The sequence below is a fragment of the Cupressus sempervirens genome, chromosome 3, assembly GCF_028749045.1.
Source record: "Cupressus sempervirens isolate cs-2001-9-10 chromosome 3, ASM2874904v1, whole genome shotgun sequence".
In the NCBI taxonomy this organism is placed as follows: Eukaryota; Viridiplantae; Streptophyta; class Pinopsida; order Cupressales; family Cupressaceae; genus Cupressus; species Cupressus sempervirens.
In genome coordinates, this window is record NC_143120.1 from 587214774 (window position 1) to 587234657 (window position 19884).

Sequence of the window (19884 nt, forward strand, 5' to 3'; positions counted from 1 at the left end):
TATTTCACAACCATCAAGATCACTTATTATTGTTGGCTTATGGTGATCCTCTACATCCCCATGGGCTAACTATCCATCTTCTCCACAACCCCAGGATCATACAACATTTCTAGATGCATCTCCATAAATTTTTTTTAGAACAATAGAAATTAAACTCTCTTAAACTTAGATTAATATCATTAAACTTAGATTAATATCATTTACATTATGATTGTCAAAAAACTGCTCAAATCCAATCTTCGATCAAATTATCTCAAACCTAATATTCAATCTAACTGTGGCCTAGTTGGGACTCACCATACTGCATTCATGGTCAATTTCACAGCTCACTTTGTTAGTCCTTCCAACTAAATGCAACAATGAAGAGAAAAGAAGCATTGGAAACAGAGAATGTACTAGAGCTTTCATGCCCATAGATGTTGTCTTAAGAAAATCATACATAATATTAAGGCCATTAAAATCATGATGGCTGAATTGACAATGCTTTCTTTGGTTCATGAGATGCAATGATATGAATAAACATACATTTGATATGTTTGTGGCTTCTATGGTGATAAATCCCTATCATACACAGATATAATATTTGTACATATGATAAAAATAAAGTATTAGTAGATGGAATAAGTCTGACAAAGCAATGAACAAAGGTTATGAGCATTGGGTGATTTGACAGTTAGATCACATGCCCTATTCAATAACTAAGATCCACAATCATATAATGAGGATAACATCCCTCATGAGAGTTCAAAGGTATGAGAGAGTATATTCTTTATGTTAAATTTATTATTATTTCGGCTTGTTTATTTAATATGAGGTATCTGAATTCAAACTCTATATATTTCCAATGTTTTTCATTATCTTTATGGTTTGAAATGAGTTCTTTGATTGCCAAGCATGATTATATTTCTTCTACTATAAAATGTGCCAAGCCTTGGTTTTTATTTGAATCTTTATTTAGAATCTAGAATGTAAAGAGCTTTATAAGGTTAAAAGCATGGAAAAAGAGGTCAAAATACTACATAGATTATTAATGAAGGAAAAGTTTCTTGTGTTTAACAGTCTTCTTTCTAAGAATTCGTCATTTGGCAGGGCTATAGAAAACCTTTTTGCATTATCCTTCTTGGTTAGGGATGGCAATTCTGAGATAACTATCAGTGAAAATGGTGACCATGAAATTGGTAAGGCCAAAGGATTTTTCTCATCTTTCAATTTTAAGGGCTGAAAAAAATTGATTCTCATGAAAAGTTGATAGAATATTATTCTCTATAAATGCACACACTGCATGAATTTTGACAATACTTCCATTTTAAGCGAGTTAGCTTACACCATATTACACATGTTTTCCAAATTTTACCGCTTTGTATTTATAAGGTCTAAATTGTTTACTAGGCAATTTCATAAATTATATCCACTCGTGAAGCTAAATGAGACCAATTGTTTTAATAAGAATACAATTTTTTTAAAAAAATTGTTTGCCAATTAGGTGTGTTAACTAAAAAAAAATGATACCATGCTTTTGTAGTTCTATTTATAAAATATCCATATTGTCTTTTTGGATTTAGTTGCAATATCTAATTGAGCCCTTATAAATTTGCGCACTTACAGTTCCTAGGAATGCTCGAACAGTTGAAGATAGATTGATAAGCATTCAAGATTTACAGTTTCTATTTCATCTCGACTACAAGGAATGGAAGGCATCTTAAATCTTAAAAGTAAACATTATATTTTTTTTGTGGGCATAGCTATTTTCAAGGTTTTTTGCATTACTCACATCAGCAACTAATATGCTATGTATGGAAAACATCAGAAGAGTGAAAACATAGCAGAAAAAAGAAAGCAGACAGATACCAATATGGTTGAGTTTGATAGGTTTGAGTTGCCTAATTTGTTGCTTTGTTAGAAATATTTTTTGTAAAGGGTTGGACAATTTATGAACATTGATGGGATCATGTTGGATCCTCAGAGTTCAAATTGGGGTTTTGAGGGGTGGAAAGTTTTTTGCTATTGAGTATTTGATAAATCCTTTCTTGCTAAATCTTTTTTCTATTAGGAAGTTTTTTTTTTAGGCTGAGGGATTGATGAATGGCTAGCATGGATGACGAGGAGGTGGATCTCTCAAACCAAGAGATATTTGGGGGCACCAATATTCCCGTGGATGATCTTGATAGTGGGAATTCAATGTAGAGGTTTCTTGAGGAGATTCTAAGGGACACTCATGCATGCACTCACACATATATCTGCAACCCTCTGAGACTAGATTTATGAATAGATATAAGTTGCTAGGTGCTCTTGTAGCTCCTGCACTCCAAATAGAATGCCTCTGCAACTCTCGCGCATGCTCGTGAAACATAACAATAAACCCTAACTTGCCCCTTTTTTATTTTAACATGTCAAGCTCGTGTTGTTCAAAATTTTGACCAACACGGGCATGGATTTTAGAAAAAAAAAGATATTTTTCCTTCCATATTTTGACCAATCTAAAACATTTTAATAGATGGTCAAAAATTTTGGTCTAAAAATGGGGTCAAATGTACTAGTGTCCCAACCATAATTAGCATCATGAGACCTCGAAGGTCCTATCCATCCCTCGTGCATAACATCCCAAACTACCAACTAGATAGTTAGAGTTGTCTTATCAGGACGTTAGTACTAAAGTGTAATAACATTGTAAGAACAAGAAATCTAACATGCTAAACCAATAAGAAATAGATACTCCAACTAAGAAAATAACATCATCTAATCATATGCTAAACATCATAATAAAGAAATGCATCAAATAAACTAACATCATCTAAACATGTTATCTAAGCATTCCAATGAAAGCATAAATCACAAGAAATTATACTTCAGAACCCAAAGTAACAAGTGAAAATATCCAACAATGGTCACACTAAGATAATAGACCATTTTTGTACACTAGTCCCCAGCAATGGTATAGGTAGCTACACTTCCCAACCACATCAAACCAATAGGTCCACTCCCATTGTGATGATGGAGATAATAATCCAAACACAAGCACACAAAAGGAAAAATTTTGTGGCTAACACCCACGCCAGATAGTGAAGAGGACTACAACCTAGATCATGAGACAATGCAAGTACAACAGGTCCTAATTAGACACTCATTGGATAACTATATTGGTACTCACCTAGAGGGGAAACAAGATGGCATCAAGTAGCCCAAGCTAGAGGGCTACTCAAGTTAACTTCCCAACAAAAGGCTTACACACTGTGTCCTTGACCTTAATCAGGTACTCACACATTTTAATTATCTTAAGTTTTATTACCACCCAATATTTTATTTAGTTATCACTAATTAAGCCTTCTACCTATCAACCTAGGAAAAGTCACCAAAATTTTCGTAGAAGCCCCTCCATAAAGCTACTCTACCCTACACTACCTGTACTCATCCCATGATGAGCACCCATAGGCATGCATATTGCCAACCCAACCCAAAAGATACAACTCAACTAAATAATAGCTCAGGAGTTTGGGCCTCGTAAGTCACCCGATAAATGCATGTGCATGTAGTTGTGAGTGGGCACACCATTGTCATGAATATCAAAACACAAGGGTTGGATGAAAACATAAGAAAAATATCACTCAACTAAAACCAAGCTTGGGAGGATGGATTCTACATGAATCCTAATGAACAATAAAACCATACATCATAAACTCACTCAATCGGCCTCAATTTGGGAGTATGGATTCTACATGAATCCCAATGATACAATAGGACCAAACATTATGAACTCACTCAACCAACCTTAATCCAAGAATATGGATTCTAAATGAATCCTAGTGTACATGAAATAATAACATCAGGTATAAAATCACTCAACCAAATACAAAGTCAAGAGTACGGATGTGGCACACGTCCCAATGCAAACATAAAAGTGTAACAATAGTCTAATTGACATCCTATAGATAATCCAAGTTCACGACCAACATCGTGCCAATAAAACTTAAGAAAACTGGGTGGCACACAAATCAAGAAAAAAAACCTCTAAACTCAAAGACTATAAAATTAAAACCCATTTGGTCTAATGGTAAAAAATCCAATAAAATTAGGGTTTGGAGTCTATATGCAAAAAAAACTAGCATAATGGTGTAAAATCCCAAACCCTCATCTTGGAAAATAGGAAAATGCTCATACACATGCAATCGAGTAGAGCTAGCATACAAAAATGGAGGGGAACACTAGTTCGTAGCCTCCTAACAAATAGCTACCAAAAGAAAAAGAAAAAATAGAGCTAAAACAATAAAATGAGAGAGCCCTACCTCATAAGCTAGAATGGAAAAATATGAATCTGAAATATAAAATAAAAATCTTGCAGAAGTAGCCAAAAACCATGGCAATCCAAGGTTTCCCTGAGTTAGATCCAACAAGACTGATCTCGCAATGATCCCATGCCTATAGCTCCCACAATGAACAAAACAGTAATTCCTCATGAAGAGGATTTTGGGTTTTACTCTCAAACTTTTTGATTCAAAAGTGAGCAGTGGGAAAATAAATTCCTCTTTAGATATTTATTCACTTTTTGAGTGAATAATCAATTAGGGTAAATAACCAACCAACCTAGTTAAACCCCAAATAAACCCAAATGAAAATAATAAATTTCAAGTAATTGGAATTCATCTATAGAAAAACTACCAAAAATTAGAATTAAAAAAAATAAGGCCCAAAAACCCAAAAACAAAAGTCATGGAATCCTTAGAAATTTTGCGACAATGCAAATCTCTAAATACATAGACACATTTACATGTCTAATCACATAATGCAAATGAGTCTAGATTTATCAAATCACTAGGTTTAATTTAAACATTTAAAAAACATATGTCAACCATATAGGGAAGACATTGGTAAATATGAATAGTTGAATCACTAACTCCACGTGCCACTATGAGGGATATAAATCCTGCACACTAAAACACATGATCAAGTGCAATTGCATATAATAACATAGCTGAAGTAATAAATGCATTAAATCACCTAATTTAACCATTTATTTAATTATACTAAAATAATTTATTTACATCACTCACTTTTGCATAGAGCATCACAAAGTAAGAATGAAGTAAATAACCATAGCATCAAGTTGAATGTATGAACAAAATCAGAGAATCAGTCCAAATTCTGGATAACTAGATATGCTCATAAAATATATTGTCATCTCAAACGAAAGCATCATCATGCATATATGATCAACTAAAAAACATTGTAATCTAACATGGACAATTCATTCCTAATTATTTAAGCATTTAATAATGGTTGTTTAAACAACATGAAAAGAAATTTAAAAGACATAAGTGAACACAATCATATAGATGACTAACCACTGCTATAGGAACGTAGTCCAATGTAGTAGGGTAATAATACACAATGTAATCTCTACATACATTTCAAGATAATCATAGAACAACCTCATGATACCACATCAATCCTGGTAACCATTGGCACAAACCTCAATGAAACCATCTAACACATCATAATCTCATAAATCAACCATAAGCATAATCAAAGCAATTGATATAGTAACATAAATCAAATCACCTCAAGGGTATAGACCACTCATGGTCCCAATCATGATCACTCACCAAGAAAGATCATCAAGGTTGCATCCATCAATATGACTTATAGAAATCAAATGGGAGAGGTGCTACATCATCCTTCCCAAAGACTAGGCTTACTCTTGAAAGCCTGCAATCCAAGATTAGAATCCAAACACACCAAGCACAAAATGAAAATCAAACAATAGGAGTGATTCACCAATTTCTTCACAAATCCACCCAAGTCACTCCAACATTCACACACCTTCTTGTCAACCCCCAAATAAGTTAACCACAAGAGAATAGATGTCACATTGACACAAGGTCCTCCAACAAGGAACTTTGTATGCCCTAAGAAAACCCATCTAGCCTTAAAGTCAATAATACAAGGTAAGGAAAAATCCACTCTACCTCATCCACAGGTGCCCAACTAAAATGCACCTACCATGTGACCATAAAAATAGGTCAAAACACTACGCACTTCCAACAAGAGTTGGAATCATGGTGAAATAACCACCCCAAATTCCCAAGAGTCCTATCATGACATACATGAGCATCCTTGAGTCTGCATAAACTCACCCTTTTGAACATATAGGATGATAATTTACTAACAAATTTCACATTCCAAGGATACTCTCCATAGCTAACCACCAAGCATAGGAGCACATAGTCTCTATGGTACAAAAAAATCAACTATCATTGGGAACTCGGGTTATATAACCCATCTAGACAAGATATCACATTTCCACAAGGTTTCAAAAATTTTATTAGTGGACAAAATCATGTAATACTTTCATACCAACTCATAACATGATAATATACATCTAACAATACCATGTCCCTCTAGCAACATGCTGGGAATACCACACCCCACCTACCACTAAGCTCAATCTCTAGCCTCAAGTCAACTATCAATGAGAAACTTGACTGAGACAATCCTTGAAGATATAAGGTAAGGGAGATATAAACTACAAAGAATTAGGACTAAGAGGGAGTCTCTCTCAACCTCTGCACTAAATCAGCCTAAGACGCATTAGGAACTCACAATTCCACCAACCATCAAAATACTCATCCAACACTAATAGAGCTAGTGGCATAACCATGCTAGCCTACTTCATCAAGAGAGGAAAGGATACAAAGATGAACAAAAGTCAACATCCAAAAGGAGGATCTATACTCACCAAAAGATTGAGTCACTCTCAATGACAAGACAACATCAACCTCAAGTAAGGGACGCTCACAGTCCACACTTCTTCTCACAAAGGTAGGATGGTGTTATAGGGAACACACCAACCCAAGCACAAACTCCAACAAGTACCCAGTAGATTATGAAAGCTTATTAAATCCTTTATGAATAACATGAAAGGTTAAACTTCTCCAATGGCCATAAATGTGATATATCATGATTGAATTGGCCTCTACTTAACAAAGGGTACTCAAAACATCAATTAACATCTTCTATGTAAAAGAGTGATTTTGGTTCTCGTGGTGACATTCTACATTATCACACTCTCACATGAGCTTTCTTACCAAACCAGGTAAGATAATACAATGAACCAGGCAAGAAAGTGCATGACCACTTGTTTCTCACATGAAATTTTAAAACACAAAAATTACCTTCACTTCAAAGGCCATAACTTTCGTGTCCAAACTCCAATTGAGTCTATTCAAAAGTGTCAGAAAGATATCAAGGCATAAAACATAATGGAGGTTAAAGAGTCCTAAGACCTAATATTTTGGATCACCACTCAAGATAAAAAATCATAGGAAGACTCAAACCGTCTCGGTTACACATACAAACAATGAACAAAATGTCCAGAACAACCAAAGAGCACACATGCCCCAAATGACATAAGACGTGAAATAAAGGATAATTAATGATCATTACTTCACTTTCATAATTTCATTAAATAATCATAACACAAGAATTAATTTGTAATGAAACTAAAAGGTTTCAAAGCAAGGGTTCAAGAATCATTTACCATAAAACAAGTACATATCTTTTCAATTTTTCTTTCCAAAAAAACATTATGTTTAAACACCATTTAAACCATCTAATTGCATTAACAACTTTACATCTATTACAAGCACACTAGTATGTTCTCTATGCTATTATCCCACATACATACTACTAGAGGTTCAAGATGAATAGAGTCACAACACACAACTAGGTAGTAGTAAAACACATTCAAAATATTCATCATGAACCAAAATAGAAAGCCCAAAAGTGGAAATTGTCAACTCCACTGATAAATCTCAAAAAATGTACATTTCAATGATAAGTCAAATGTGACAACTGTCACAAAGAGAGTGATAGAGAAAATTTGATGACTATTCCAAGAAGGGAAAATACTAAAAACCAATGCTAGCCCAAAAAACATAAGGAAAGTACCTCTAGCTAAATAAAATAAGGTATTAATCTATTCACATTACATGTGATGACTGGGAATAGTCACACAAGAGGGATAAACCAGCATGTAATGCTAAGGAATACATAATCCAAGCAACATTAGAGAAAACACTCACACATATCAAGCAGTATACCATCAATAACCTCATGCATATGCACACTACATTAATTTCCTTAATTATTTTCTATGCAATGCAACATTTTTATATCCATCAATTTTAATACAATTTCCATAAGCTTATGAAAAAATTAGAATTGGGACTTAAGTCATTAAACCAAAGGATCTATTGAAAAACCTACTCCTTTGCAATAATTAACAATAAACACTCATTTCTCAATGAAAGGAACCATTTCATTACTATATTGACATAACATAGAATCACAAATAAAATTCATTTATTTACTTACAAATAGGAGAAAATAGGGAAAAAATGCACCTTACTCCACTAGGAGAAACAAAAATAGGCACTCAAATCCAACACACAGACACCATTCAATAGCTCCATCTGATAGGTCACACATGCAACCAACCAAACAAGGCACATTGACTTTGTCTACAAAACAAGGGAAGACTCACTTCCTTCTCCTCACACTACTCTAGTTGCATCTACTGGATAAGAAAGTCCATCACAAGTAGATACCAAAGCAATAAAACTCACAATCTTTCACCAAGACACTGACACTCAAACAATCACAACATCAAACATATGGGCAAGATATACACAAAGATCCTAATGTTTGAACATGGGCTTTGATACTAGATGTAATGTCCTGCCTAGAGATCAACAATTGAGGCATAGACACTCAAACATAATAACTAAAAGACAAAAAACTCAATCTAACCATCTAAACATAGTAGTGAAGGAAATGAATTAAAACAACATCATAATGAACTAAAAAAATGAACAAGTATGTGGTTCCTCCCAAACCTAATAGCATCATGGGACCTTGAAGGTCCTAGTGACCCCCTTCAAATAACATCCCAAACTACCAACTAGATAGTTGGAGTTTTCTTATGAGGACATCACTACTAAAGTGTAATAACATCATAAGAACTTGAAATCTAACATGCTAATCCAATAAGCAATAGATACTCTAACTAAGAAAATAACGTCATCTAATCATAAGCTAAACATCATAATAAGGAAATGCATCAAATAAAATAACATCATCTAAACATGATATCTAAGCATTTCAATGAAACCATAAATCACAAGAAAGCATACTGCAGAACCCAAAGTACCAAGTGAAAACATCCAGCAACGGTTGTACTAGGACAATAGATCGTCTTTGTATACCATTCCCCAGATATGGTATAGGTAGCTATGCCTCCCAACCATGTGAAACCCATAGGTCCACTCCCATCATGATTGTAGAGATAATGATCCAACCAAAAATTCACATAAGAAAAACATCGATGGCTAACATCCATGTTAGACAATGATGATGACTACAACCAAGATCATGAGACAATGTAAGTATAGTAGGTCTTGGTAAAACACTCAATGGATAACTATGTAGGGACTCACTTGGGGGGGAAATAGCATGACATCAAGTAGCCAAAACTAGTAGGGTGGTAAAGTCAACTTCCCAATGGAAGGTTCATGCACTGTGTCCTTGAATTTAATCAAGTGCTCACACATTTTAATTATCTTAAGTTTTATTACCACCTAGTATTTAATTTAGTTATCACTAATTAAGCCTTCTACCTGTCAACATGGGAAAAGTCACCAAAATTATGGTAGAAGCCCCTCCATGAAGCTACCCTACCCTACCTACACTCATCCCATGATGAGCGCTTGTAGGCATGCATATTTCCAATCCAACCCAAAAGATACAACTCAACCAAATAACAACTTGAGAGTTTGGGCCTCATAAGTCACCTAATAAATGTACACACATGTGCTCATGAGCAGGTTCACCATTGTCACAAATATCAAAATACAAGAATTGGATGAAAACACAAGAAAAATATCACTCAACTAAAACCAAGCTTAGGAGGATGGATTCTAATTGAATCCCAATGAATAATAAAACCATACATCATGAACTCAATCAAGTGGCCTCAATTTGAGAGAATGGATTCTACACAAATCCCAATGATGAAACAAGACCAAATATCATGAACTCATTCAATCGGCCTCAATGTGAGAGTATGGAATCTACACGAATCCTAGTGTTTACGAAACAATAATAAGGGTCCAAAATAAACAATAAGACCAGGTATAAAATCACTCAATTGAACACAAAGTTAGGGGTATAGATGTGGCACACATCTCAATGCAAACATAAAAGTGCAACAATAGTCTAACTAACATCCTATAGTTTATCCAAGTTCATGACCAACATCATGCCAATAAAACCTGAAAAATTGGGCGGCACACAAATTGAGGTGAATAACCTCCAAAATCAAAACTATGAAATTAAAACCCATTTGGTCTTAGGGCATAAAAGCCACAAAAATTGAATAAAATTTGGGTTTGGAATCTATATGCAAGTGGTGCAAAACCCCAAAACCTCATCCCAAAAATAGGGAAAAGCTCATACTTGCCCAACTGACTAGAGCTAGGATACAAAAACAAAGGAGAATACTAGTTCTCAGCTAACAAATGACTACCAAAAAATAGAAGTTGAAACGAAGCTAAAATAATAAAATGAGAGAGCCTTGCTTGGCAACCAAAAGGGAAAAATGAGAATTTAAACCATAAAATAAAAATCTCATAGAAGTAGCCAAAAATCAAGGCAATCCAAGGTCTCCCCGAGCTGGATCCAACGAGACCAATTTCATGAAAATCTCACGCTCATAGCTCTCACAATAAACATAATAATAATTCCTCATGAAAAGGATTTTGTGTTTTACTCTCAAACTTTCTAATTCAAAAGTGAGAAGTGAGAAATTAAATTCCTCTTTTGATGTTTATTCACTTTTCGAGTGAATAATCAATTAGGGTAAATAACTAGCCAACCTAGTTAAACCTTGAATCAACCCAAAAAAAAAGGTTATTCCAAGTAATTGAAATTCATCTATGGAAAAGCTACAAGAAATTAAAATTAATTAAAATAAAGCCCAAAACCCAAAAAACCAAAGTCACATAATGCTTAGAAATTTTGCGATAATGTGAACCTTTAAATGCACAAATGCATTCATAGGTATAATCACATAATGCAAATAAGTCTAGATTTATCAAATCACTAGAAGGTTTAATTTAAACATTTGAATAAGACATGTCAACCACACAAGGATGACAATAGTAAATATGAACAGTTGAACCACTAACTCCATGTGCCATTGCTAGGGATATAAATCCTGCATACTAAAACACATGATCAAATGGAATTGCATATAATAAAATATTTGAAGAAATAAATGCATTAAATCACCTAATTTAATCTTTTATTAAATTACACTAAAATAATCTATTTACATCACTCACTTTCACATAAAGCATCACAAAGTAAGAATGAAATAAATAACCATAGCATCAAACCAATGTATGAACAAAATCAAAGAATCTATCCAAATACTAGATAACTAAATATCCTCATAAAGCATAGTATCATCTGAAAAGAAAGTGTCATCATGTAAATATGATCAACTAAACAACATAGTAAACTAACATAGATAATTGATTTCTAATTATTTAAGCATTTAATAATGGTTATTTAATCAACATGAAAAGGCACTTAAAACACATAAGCAAACACAGTCATATACATGACTAACCACTACTATAGGAACCTAGTCTAGTGTAGAAGGGTAATAATATAGAGTGCAATCTATGCACACATCTCAGGATAATCACAGAACAACCTCATGATATCACATCAATCCTAGTAACCACTAGCACAAACCTTAATGAAACCATCTACCACATCATAATCTCATAAATCAACCATAAACATAATCAAAGAAATTGGTATAGTAACATAAATCAAATCACCTCAAGGGTGTAGACCACTCATGGTCACAATCATGATCACTCACCAAGCAAGATAATCAAGGTTGCATCCATTAGGATGACTTATATAAATCAAATGGGAGAGGCACTACATTTCATAACACCTCAAATGAATGTGTAGTGTTTACCCAAGGTGATCAAAGACATAGTGATCACCATAATGGAAGCACAACCACAAAATTGAGTAATAGGAGATGCTAGAGACACTGAGAGAGATAAAGAGCTATAGAAGTAGTTACTTGTCCTTGAAAAATACCTATCTCAAACCAATTATTGCATTGTTTTTTCTCTTTTTTTTTCTCTTTTCCTGTATATTTTTTCAAATTGTTTTCCCTTTTTTTCAATTTTCTATCATGACAAGTGAGCATTGGAAAGCCATTTTTCAATCACTCATCATTTAATGACACTATAAAAATGTTTTTCACCACTCAAAATGTATTTTTCAGTTAACAACTACCAAAAATTAGTTTTCAAATAATAATTGGACAACAATGCCCATAGGTTTTCAGTGTTGGATCTTTTATTATTATTTTTTCCTATTTTTTTCATTTTTGAGAAACTGCATATGATGACCAAAGAAATGGAAACTCTCATGTAGAAAAAAAACCATCAAAATCATACAATCCCATAAAATTCACTGATAAAATGGGTTGCTTGTAGATCTTCAAATGATAACCAAGCATAAAGATATATACCTTACCAAGAGTGACCATTCATATATGCATAGCATGAGTTTTATAAGAATGTTGGATCCTAGTGAATTTATACCACCATATTGGTAATCTTATTATGGAATTTTAGAAAACATGCCCACTCACTTGGTTGACATAATTATTGTTTGTACAAGTAATTTCCCATAGTGAAGGCAATGTAGAGAAATATCAGTGTAGCACTCCAACTCAACCTCATGGCTCCAGATAGATAGATGGATCAACTCATGATGAGAACATATTTAGCGTCATTTGATTCCTCATTCTTGTCTTCATGCCATGTGTGATGAAGAATTAGCCAAAGATATAAGACCCATGGATCTCAAAAACCATGTGTCACATTATTTGGCATCTAAGGTGGTACAAAAAGATATAGTAACCATGAATATTGATCATATATCCCAATAATCCACTTGTTATTTCCATGAGGGAAATACAGAGGAATCATCCTATTCTTCTCCTAATAAGACCAAAAAATCTTATCATTGGATGAAAAGTAAGAAAGTAATCATCAATTAGCATATGTATGACAATATTGGATAACTGCTAGAAGAGACCTTTAGCCACATTATCAAGACCAAGTAGATCAAGTATAGGAATCATTTATTTAATAACTCCACCATGATATGGGATTTTTTTAGTAGAATATAGATGGTAGAGTTATTTATATGAATAAATACTTGATATTGAATTACTGTATAGAAAAAAATATAAATATTGACTAACACAAGAATGTATACCTTGATGTGATCTAGGTGTCACACAATTTACAAATAGCATGGGTACCAATTAAAATTTCAAGGAGCATTTATTAGGAGTTAATTATAATTCAAGGGACTTCCTCCCAAACTTAACTTCATACTACAAGGAAACAAGAACATTAAGATGATAATATAAAGAATGTTACCATATTTAAGAATACCTTATTCCTTGATCAAAGATACCACTTTAAGATCATTCAAGGAATCAATGAATAGAATAACACCTTTTACCAATGAATAGTCATCTTAATGAAATGAATGAAGAGTGAGGAATAGATATGAATACTTTGATCCTTTTGAAACTAAATATCATCCATTTGTAACCTATTTTATTTGTTCATTAATGCATATGATCCCTTATGATTGTGCTTAATCAATTATCAATGGTGCCAAATCAACAAGTGTGTGAGGAATATGCATTTTAACCATAGGCCTCCAAATATTGAGATGGATACGTATAAAAATAATAAAATATAGATCTTAGAGGATCTGACAACACATTTGTGGAATGAGGAATGCATTTGGTTTGATATTCATTAGTGTAGGATTAATGTAAACACACATATTTATGAGTCCAATAATTAAAACCCACTCAATTTAAAGTATGGCCTCATTTCTGTGCATTTTTTATTCACTAAGTAGAAAAGAGAAACAAATTTTATTATGACTCAATAAATTATATTGTTATCCAAATTCAATTATGCTAAAATTACATCCCTTATGTGCATTAATACATTCTAATGGTGGTTTACCAATTTCAAGCACATCATTAGATGGTAAAGGGAACCTTGAAGGTTTATATGTAATTTTAACCACCTTATTATGAAGTGTGTTATGAGGCATTATAGTTTCCCTTGGTGTATATGGTGGAGTGGGTAGTATAATATGGAATGGTAAGAATTGTTGAGGATATAAAGTGGGTGGGAATAAGGAGGATGGGTAGAACATATATGGTAAGGATGGATATAATGGTTGTTGTGAGTATTTATGATTCCATCCATCATGCATATTATTTGAAGAAACATGTTGTCTTTGTAATGTAAACATTTTACCATCTGTATTCATACCTTGATCTTCTTGATTTTGTGGTTCATCGATTACAAGAAATACTTTTTCACTTAAATCATTATCATGGTGAGGCTCACCAATATCTTGTACTTCACTCACCATGCTCTCTTGGTTATTTAGGCATATGCAATTATCATATTTCCTATAAAAAATAGAACAAAATGTGGTTGAATCATCATTCTCAAACTTACATTGTTCTTAAAATTCATCAATGATTTTCTCTTGTTCAAATATAGAGGTTGTACATACCTATGATAATGGAATATTAAGATCATCTAAGTTGCATTTATTAAGTAGAAAGGGTATAAAAATGTCACCTTTGGTCGATGCAATTCCCCACCCTTTTGTTTCTAATTTTGAATGTGGGCTCAAGGGGTAAAAAATAATTTTGTTGATTTTGCTTCTTATGTTCCCTTTGAATTTTGCATCTTTTGACCATTTTTCATCAAAGAAATCATGTGTTGGAACCACCTTGAAAGTGCATCATTTAAAAAAAAAATCTTCAAAATTAATTTTTTAATAAATTACTCTCAACAAGTGATAATGTAAAATTGAAACTAAATTCTAATACCTACTTGTAAAATCTAAAATGATACATCTATATGATTTACTACACTGCAAACCTAAGGTACCAGACTAAGCAAGGTTGAGACTTGATTAGACACTCCCTAAGGCACACTATTACTAACTCACCTCACACACTAAAATGCCATTGAAACCTTTCCTTGGAAACAACACCGAAATGATTGGCCAACATTAGGGTAAATAATGAGAGAGAATTGATATAAATCAAGATGATTTTCAGCTTGGTCTATTTGTATCAATCTGGGGGCGTAAGATTGTGAAAGGTGTATGGGTAATATACTATCAAGGGGTGTAGATTGTGAGATGAGTGATTCTAAGTTCATCTAGAACACAAAAAAAAAAACCTGTAGCAAACTAAAGCAACTCTAGCGATAGGAATCGTCACTTCCTAGTGACATGAACTATCATTTTCTAGGAACAACAATTTTAATAGATCTAATAATTCATAAATTGAAACTTAAAAATCCAAATAAAAATAATCTATAGACCATAAATATGCATAAGGTATGAATGGTTAATCTGATAAAATAATTCCTTAATGCACAGTTGGTTTGACTCTCTATTTCTATTATTAAAGTGCTACAAGAATTGCACGAAAAATATGGCAATTTCTAAAACATAAAAAAAATGTGAAAACCATATTATTGAAATCTATAAAACAAAAATTATTAACACACAACAAACATAGAAATATAGTATCATAAAACTCAATCAACTAAGACCACTTATTAACACATGCCAAGCATAGAAACAAAACAATATAGAACATTACGAATTAAAATCAAAACACTCAAATAAAAGTTACAAAATATTTACTTTCCATTAATTGTTGGAGAGTGGGTGTCCTTCCTCCCAATCAATTGATAGAGATAAAGCTCATAGAACTATCTTGGAACCGATCAACACAATGATTTTATTTCTTAACAATTTTATACAAAGGAATTACATTGAAATATTTACATATGTTGCTTATATTATTGCATCCTATAAGAAATAATATGAAAAGAGATAATTTTCTTTTTAACATGGCCAAAAAATTGAAAATAATGTGTTTACATAATATATTATTTGTTGGCCACATAATAAAACATATTTGTTATAACAACAACTATAAATGGGAAAAGACAAGTCATACTTGTCTTCGTAAGATCTTGGATATCAACTACATGTGGAAGAAAACTATTATAAAAAATAATAATAGTAGGAGATTATAATATCTACAGATCCTCCACATAGCCAATGCATGCATCCTTTTTGTCATTGTACCCAATAAAGTTATTGGAAGAATCAGGGAATCAAATAACTACATGTACAAGGATGGTAAAATAATAGTATACAAAATTTTGAATTGGATCATCAAATAAATCCACATGACTTCAAATGGAACTAAGTTGGCAAATGATAGGAACAATTTTTAGATAGCAGAGTATTGTGAAGAGAGTGATAGGAAGACCACAAAGCTCCTATAGCAAAAAGTTCTTGCAATATGTATGTTGGAAGCCTAATTTTCCACAATATTAGGATTATAATTCCTATTAGCAAAAATAGTCAATAAATATTTTCTATATTTAATCCCAAAACCATATTAAATAATACTTACATATATTAAATCACATGCAACATAAAAATGGTAAAATGGGATGAATTAGAAAAGAAATAAAGCATGCAAGTGAGTATGAAGGCACATGAAATGGATCAAAATATTGCATAAAAAAGGATCGTAAATGTCCCTTGACACCTCCCTTATAGAATTTCTCTATCCAAGGCCTAACTATAACACTATGATTTTTCTCAAGAGCTTCATTAAACATAGCTAGTGATTGAGTATGGGTATAGTCATAGAAGGTTTCATTAGGGATTTTAAAGACTAGCATGATAGTTTCTCATTTGATCCAGAGAAACCCTTTGACATTTTGACTTGATGCCACAATGTATTATGTATTCCAAATTAATTTAGGGCTTATAATGACTAGTGGAAAGTCACAGCTTAAATAGACCACTATCCATAGTTTTACCATAATAGGGCTCATCTACCTTATCACACAATTTGGCCAAAAAGGTTTCTACGTCTACCCCTTTAAGGTTTGTGTCTATAACCAAGGGTCATTTAGATTTCATACCATAAACACTACCAAAAGAATAGAGAGACAACCTCATGGCTTTTTAACAAAAAAGAAATAACACCTAGCTTCTATACAAAGATAATTGTGGAAAAACAATACTAGGTAGGGTTGCTGAGAGATTACCGTGAATTCAACAAAAAAAGCTCACAAAATACTCCCTTGAATCTCAGTATCTCACCTCTTCTATTGCTAGTGATAAAACTTAGTGAATTGTCATCTTGAAAATAAGGCTTTTTAAAGTAGACAAATAATTAATGACAAATCTTGTGGCAAGGAAGGAAAGATTTTCATGTCATGAAGTTTAATGGATTTGACAACTTATAGCCAACAAAATAAATAATAGTCTTTGCACTTCATTTTTTCCTTACTACATTAAGATCAACCCATACTTGTGAAGCCCTTTTTTTATTATTCATATCACCTAACATGCATCAGTTACCCATTATGTCTTATATTAATGATTTCCCTTTGAAGGTTAGCACAATAAAAAATGTCATATTCTTTATGAGATTTGGCCACATCATGATAATTCATCACACATTTCACTAAACTTTCAACCATTTCATTTCATGATGATGCCATACTTGACAATCTAGCTTGAAGTATGGGATCCACCACCATCGGCTCTTTGAGACATCCTTGTACCATCTGAATCCTATTCAAAGTGGTTCAAATAGTTCAAAGAGGTTTCAAGTTTCAAGTCCTTAAAAATATAACTCAAAAGATCAAGGACTTGGTACAAAAAGGAATTGAATAATTCAAGAAGAAGGTTAGACAAGGACCAACCTGGAGCTTGACTGACTTGAAGGGTATGGTGATATCAAGAATTGAATGACAATTGCTAAACTATGGGTTTGATTAAACACATGAAGAAGATAAAAAGGAAACTATTAATAGCAAGGATAATACATTCATATTAGCAAACATCCACCACATTAGAGGTGACTATAGGAAGAGTCTCAACATAGAAGCCACTTCCAAAGTCACCCAATTGGGAGCATAATACATATAGTTATCAACTTTCACACACATTGGGGTCTTAGATACTACAATATATTGAAAGAAGCTCCCTATATATATATATATATATATATATATATATATATATATATATATATATATATTGGCATTGTTGGAGATAGGTAGACAAATCAAGAATTCCTATGAGAATGTCAACACAAAGTATAAGCATTGCTATTAATTCCCAATTTCCCTTTATATGTGCATCATTTTTAATAAGAAAATCAATAAGGACTTTATTCATGGAGTGAAAAAACTATCCCTTTGAGAACTTTAGGTTGATCTAACATTTTTTTGATCCAATCAAATACTTCAACAAGGTGAAAGGAAGAGGATGTGTGTACGAGCCACATATCAAAGATATCTTGATCAACTTCTCTAGTGACTACAAGACTAGAATGAGAAACTATTATAGATTGAATAAAATATTAAAAAATATAAATTATACATGGATTTACCAAGAAAATAATGGAATAAATATTCAAAGGATGTCTTGGACCCACTATTCAACTAAGAAAAGATTTATGAACATGAAGCAACAAAAAAAGAAATGGCCCACCTTGAGAATGATGGTGTAATCTAAAGAGTGAGGCATGAAAGTGATCTTACATTGAGATGAATTTCTAAGCCATTTTAATTGGATCAAGTACCTTAATGACCTCAGTTGGTTGTTTTGATGAAACTAGATAAGGGTAAGGGAAATAAGGTCTATTAGAAATAGGGATTATTGAGGGCGGAAGGGGGGGCATGAATCAGTAATCTACACACTTTAGTCACCAATTGGATATTATTTCTTAGTTTAAACCATTAATAATAAAGAAATAAAGTAATGCTGAACAATAATAGTAATAATGCACAAAGAGAACTCATAACACCATATTTTATTAACTAGGGAAACCTTGGCCAAGGGAAAACCTCGATGGGGATGATACCCACTAGATAATATACTGATATATAAGTTCCTTGTTAGAGGATGGACTCTATTAGGAGTCAATGAGAAAATTTAGTATAAGGAGTCCTTGTTAGGAGACTTTGAATCCCTTTTAGGAGATTCCAACCCTATTAGGAGTTGTAGTATAGTAAATGCAAGATGAGCCCACTGCCCAAACATGCACTTCCAATAACAAGAAGAGCCGACTACCCAAACAACTAATCAAACTTCTAAAATATATGTGCTATAACTTCTGCCTTGACTGATCTCTGATCTTTAGCTCAATGTTGGATCACAAAATATCTCATATAAAACTTTGCATCTATCACTTTCACAAAAGTTTACATGTAATCACAATTACAAGATAGCACTTGCAATCACCATCACTTTTTTTTTCTTATTGCAAGATGTCATTTGCATAAATACCATGCCTTTACACAAATTTTTGTCAGGTTTCCTAAGACCAAAGTCTACTTATCCAAATTAGGGTAAACATGTAGGATGTAGGCCCTATTTGGACAAGTAATTATCTTGTAAATAAAATAATCCTTTCCTTCAATACCGCTATCTCGTTTCAATTCAAACATGATTATCTATGTTTTGTACAGTTTGTACTTACTTTTGAGTTTATATACATCATCTCCAACATGTATAATATATCCATCTAACTTCTCTAGTCATAATATGACATCAACAACAAGTTATAAACAAAACAATACACTGTTGTAAACCAAATTTTGTACTTAGACAATTTTCTAATTACCAAAC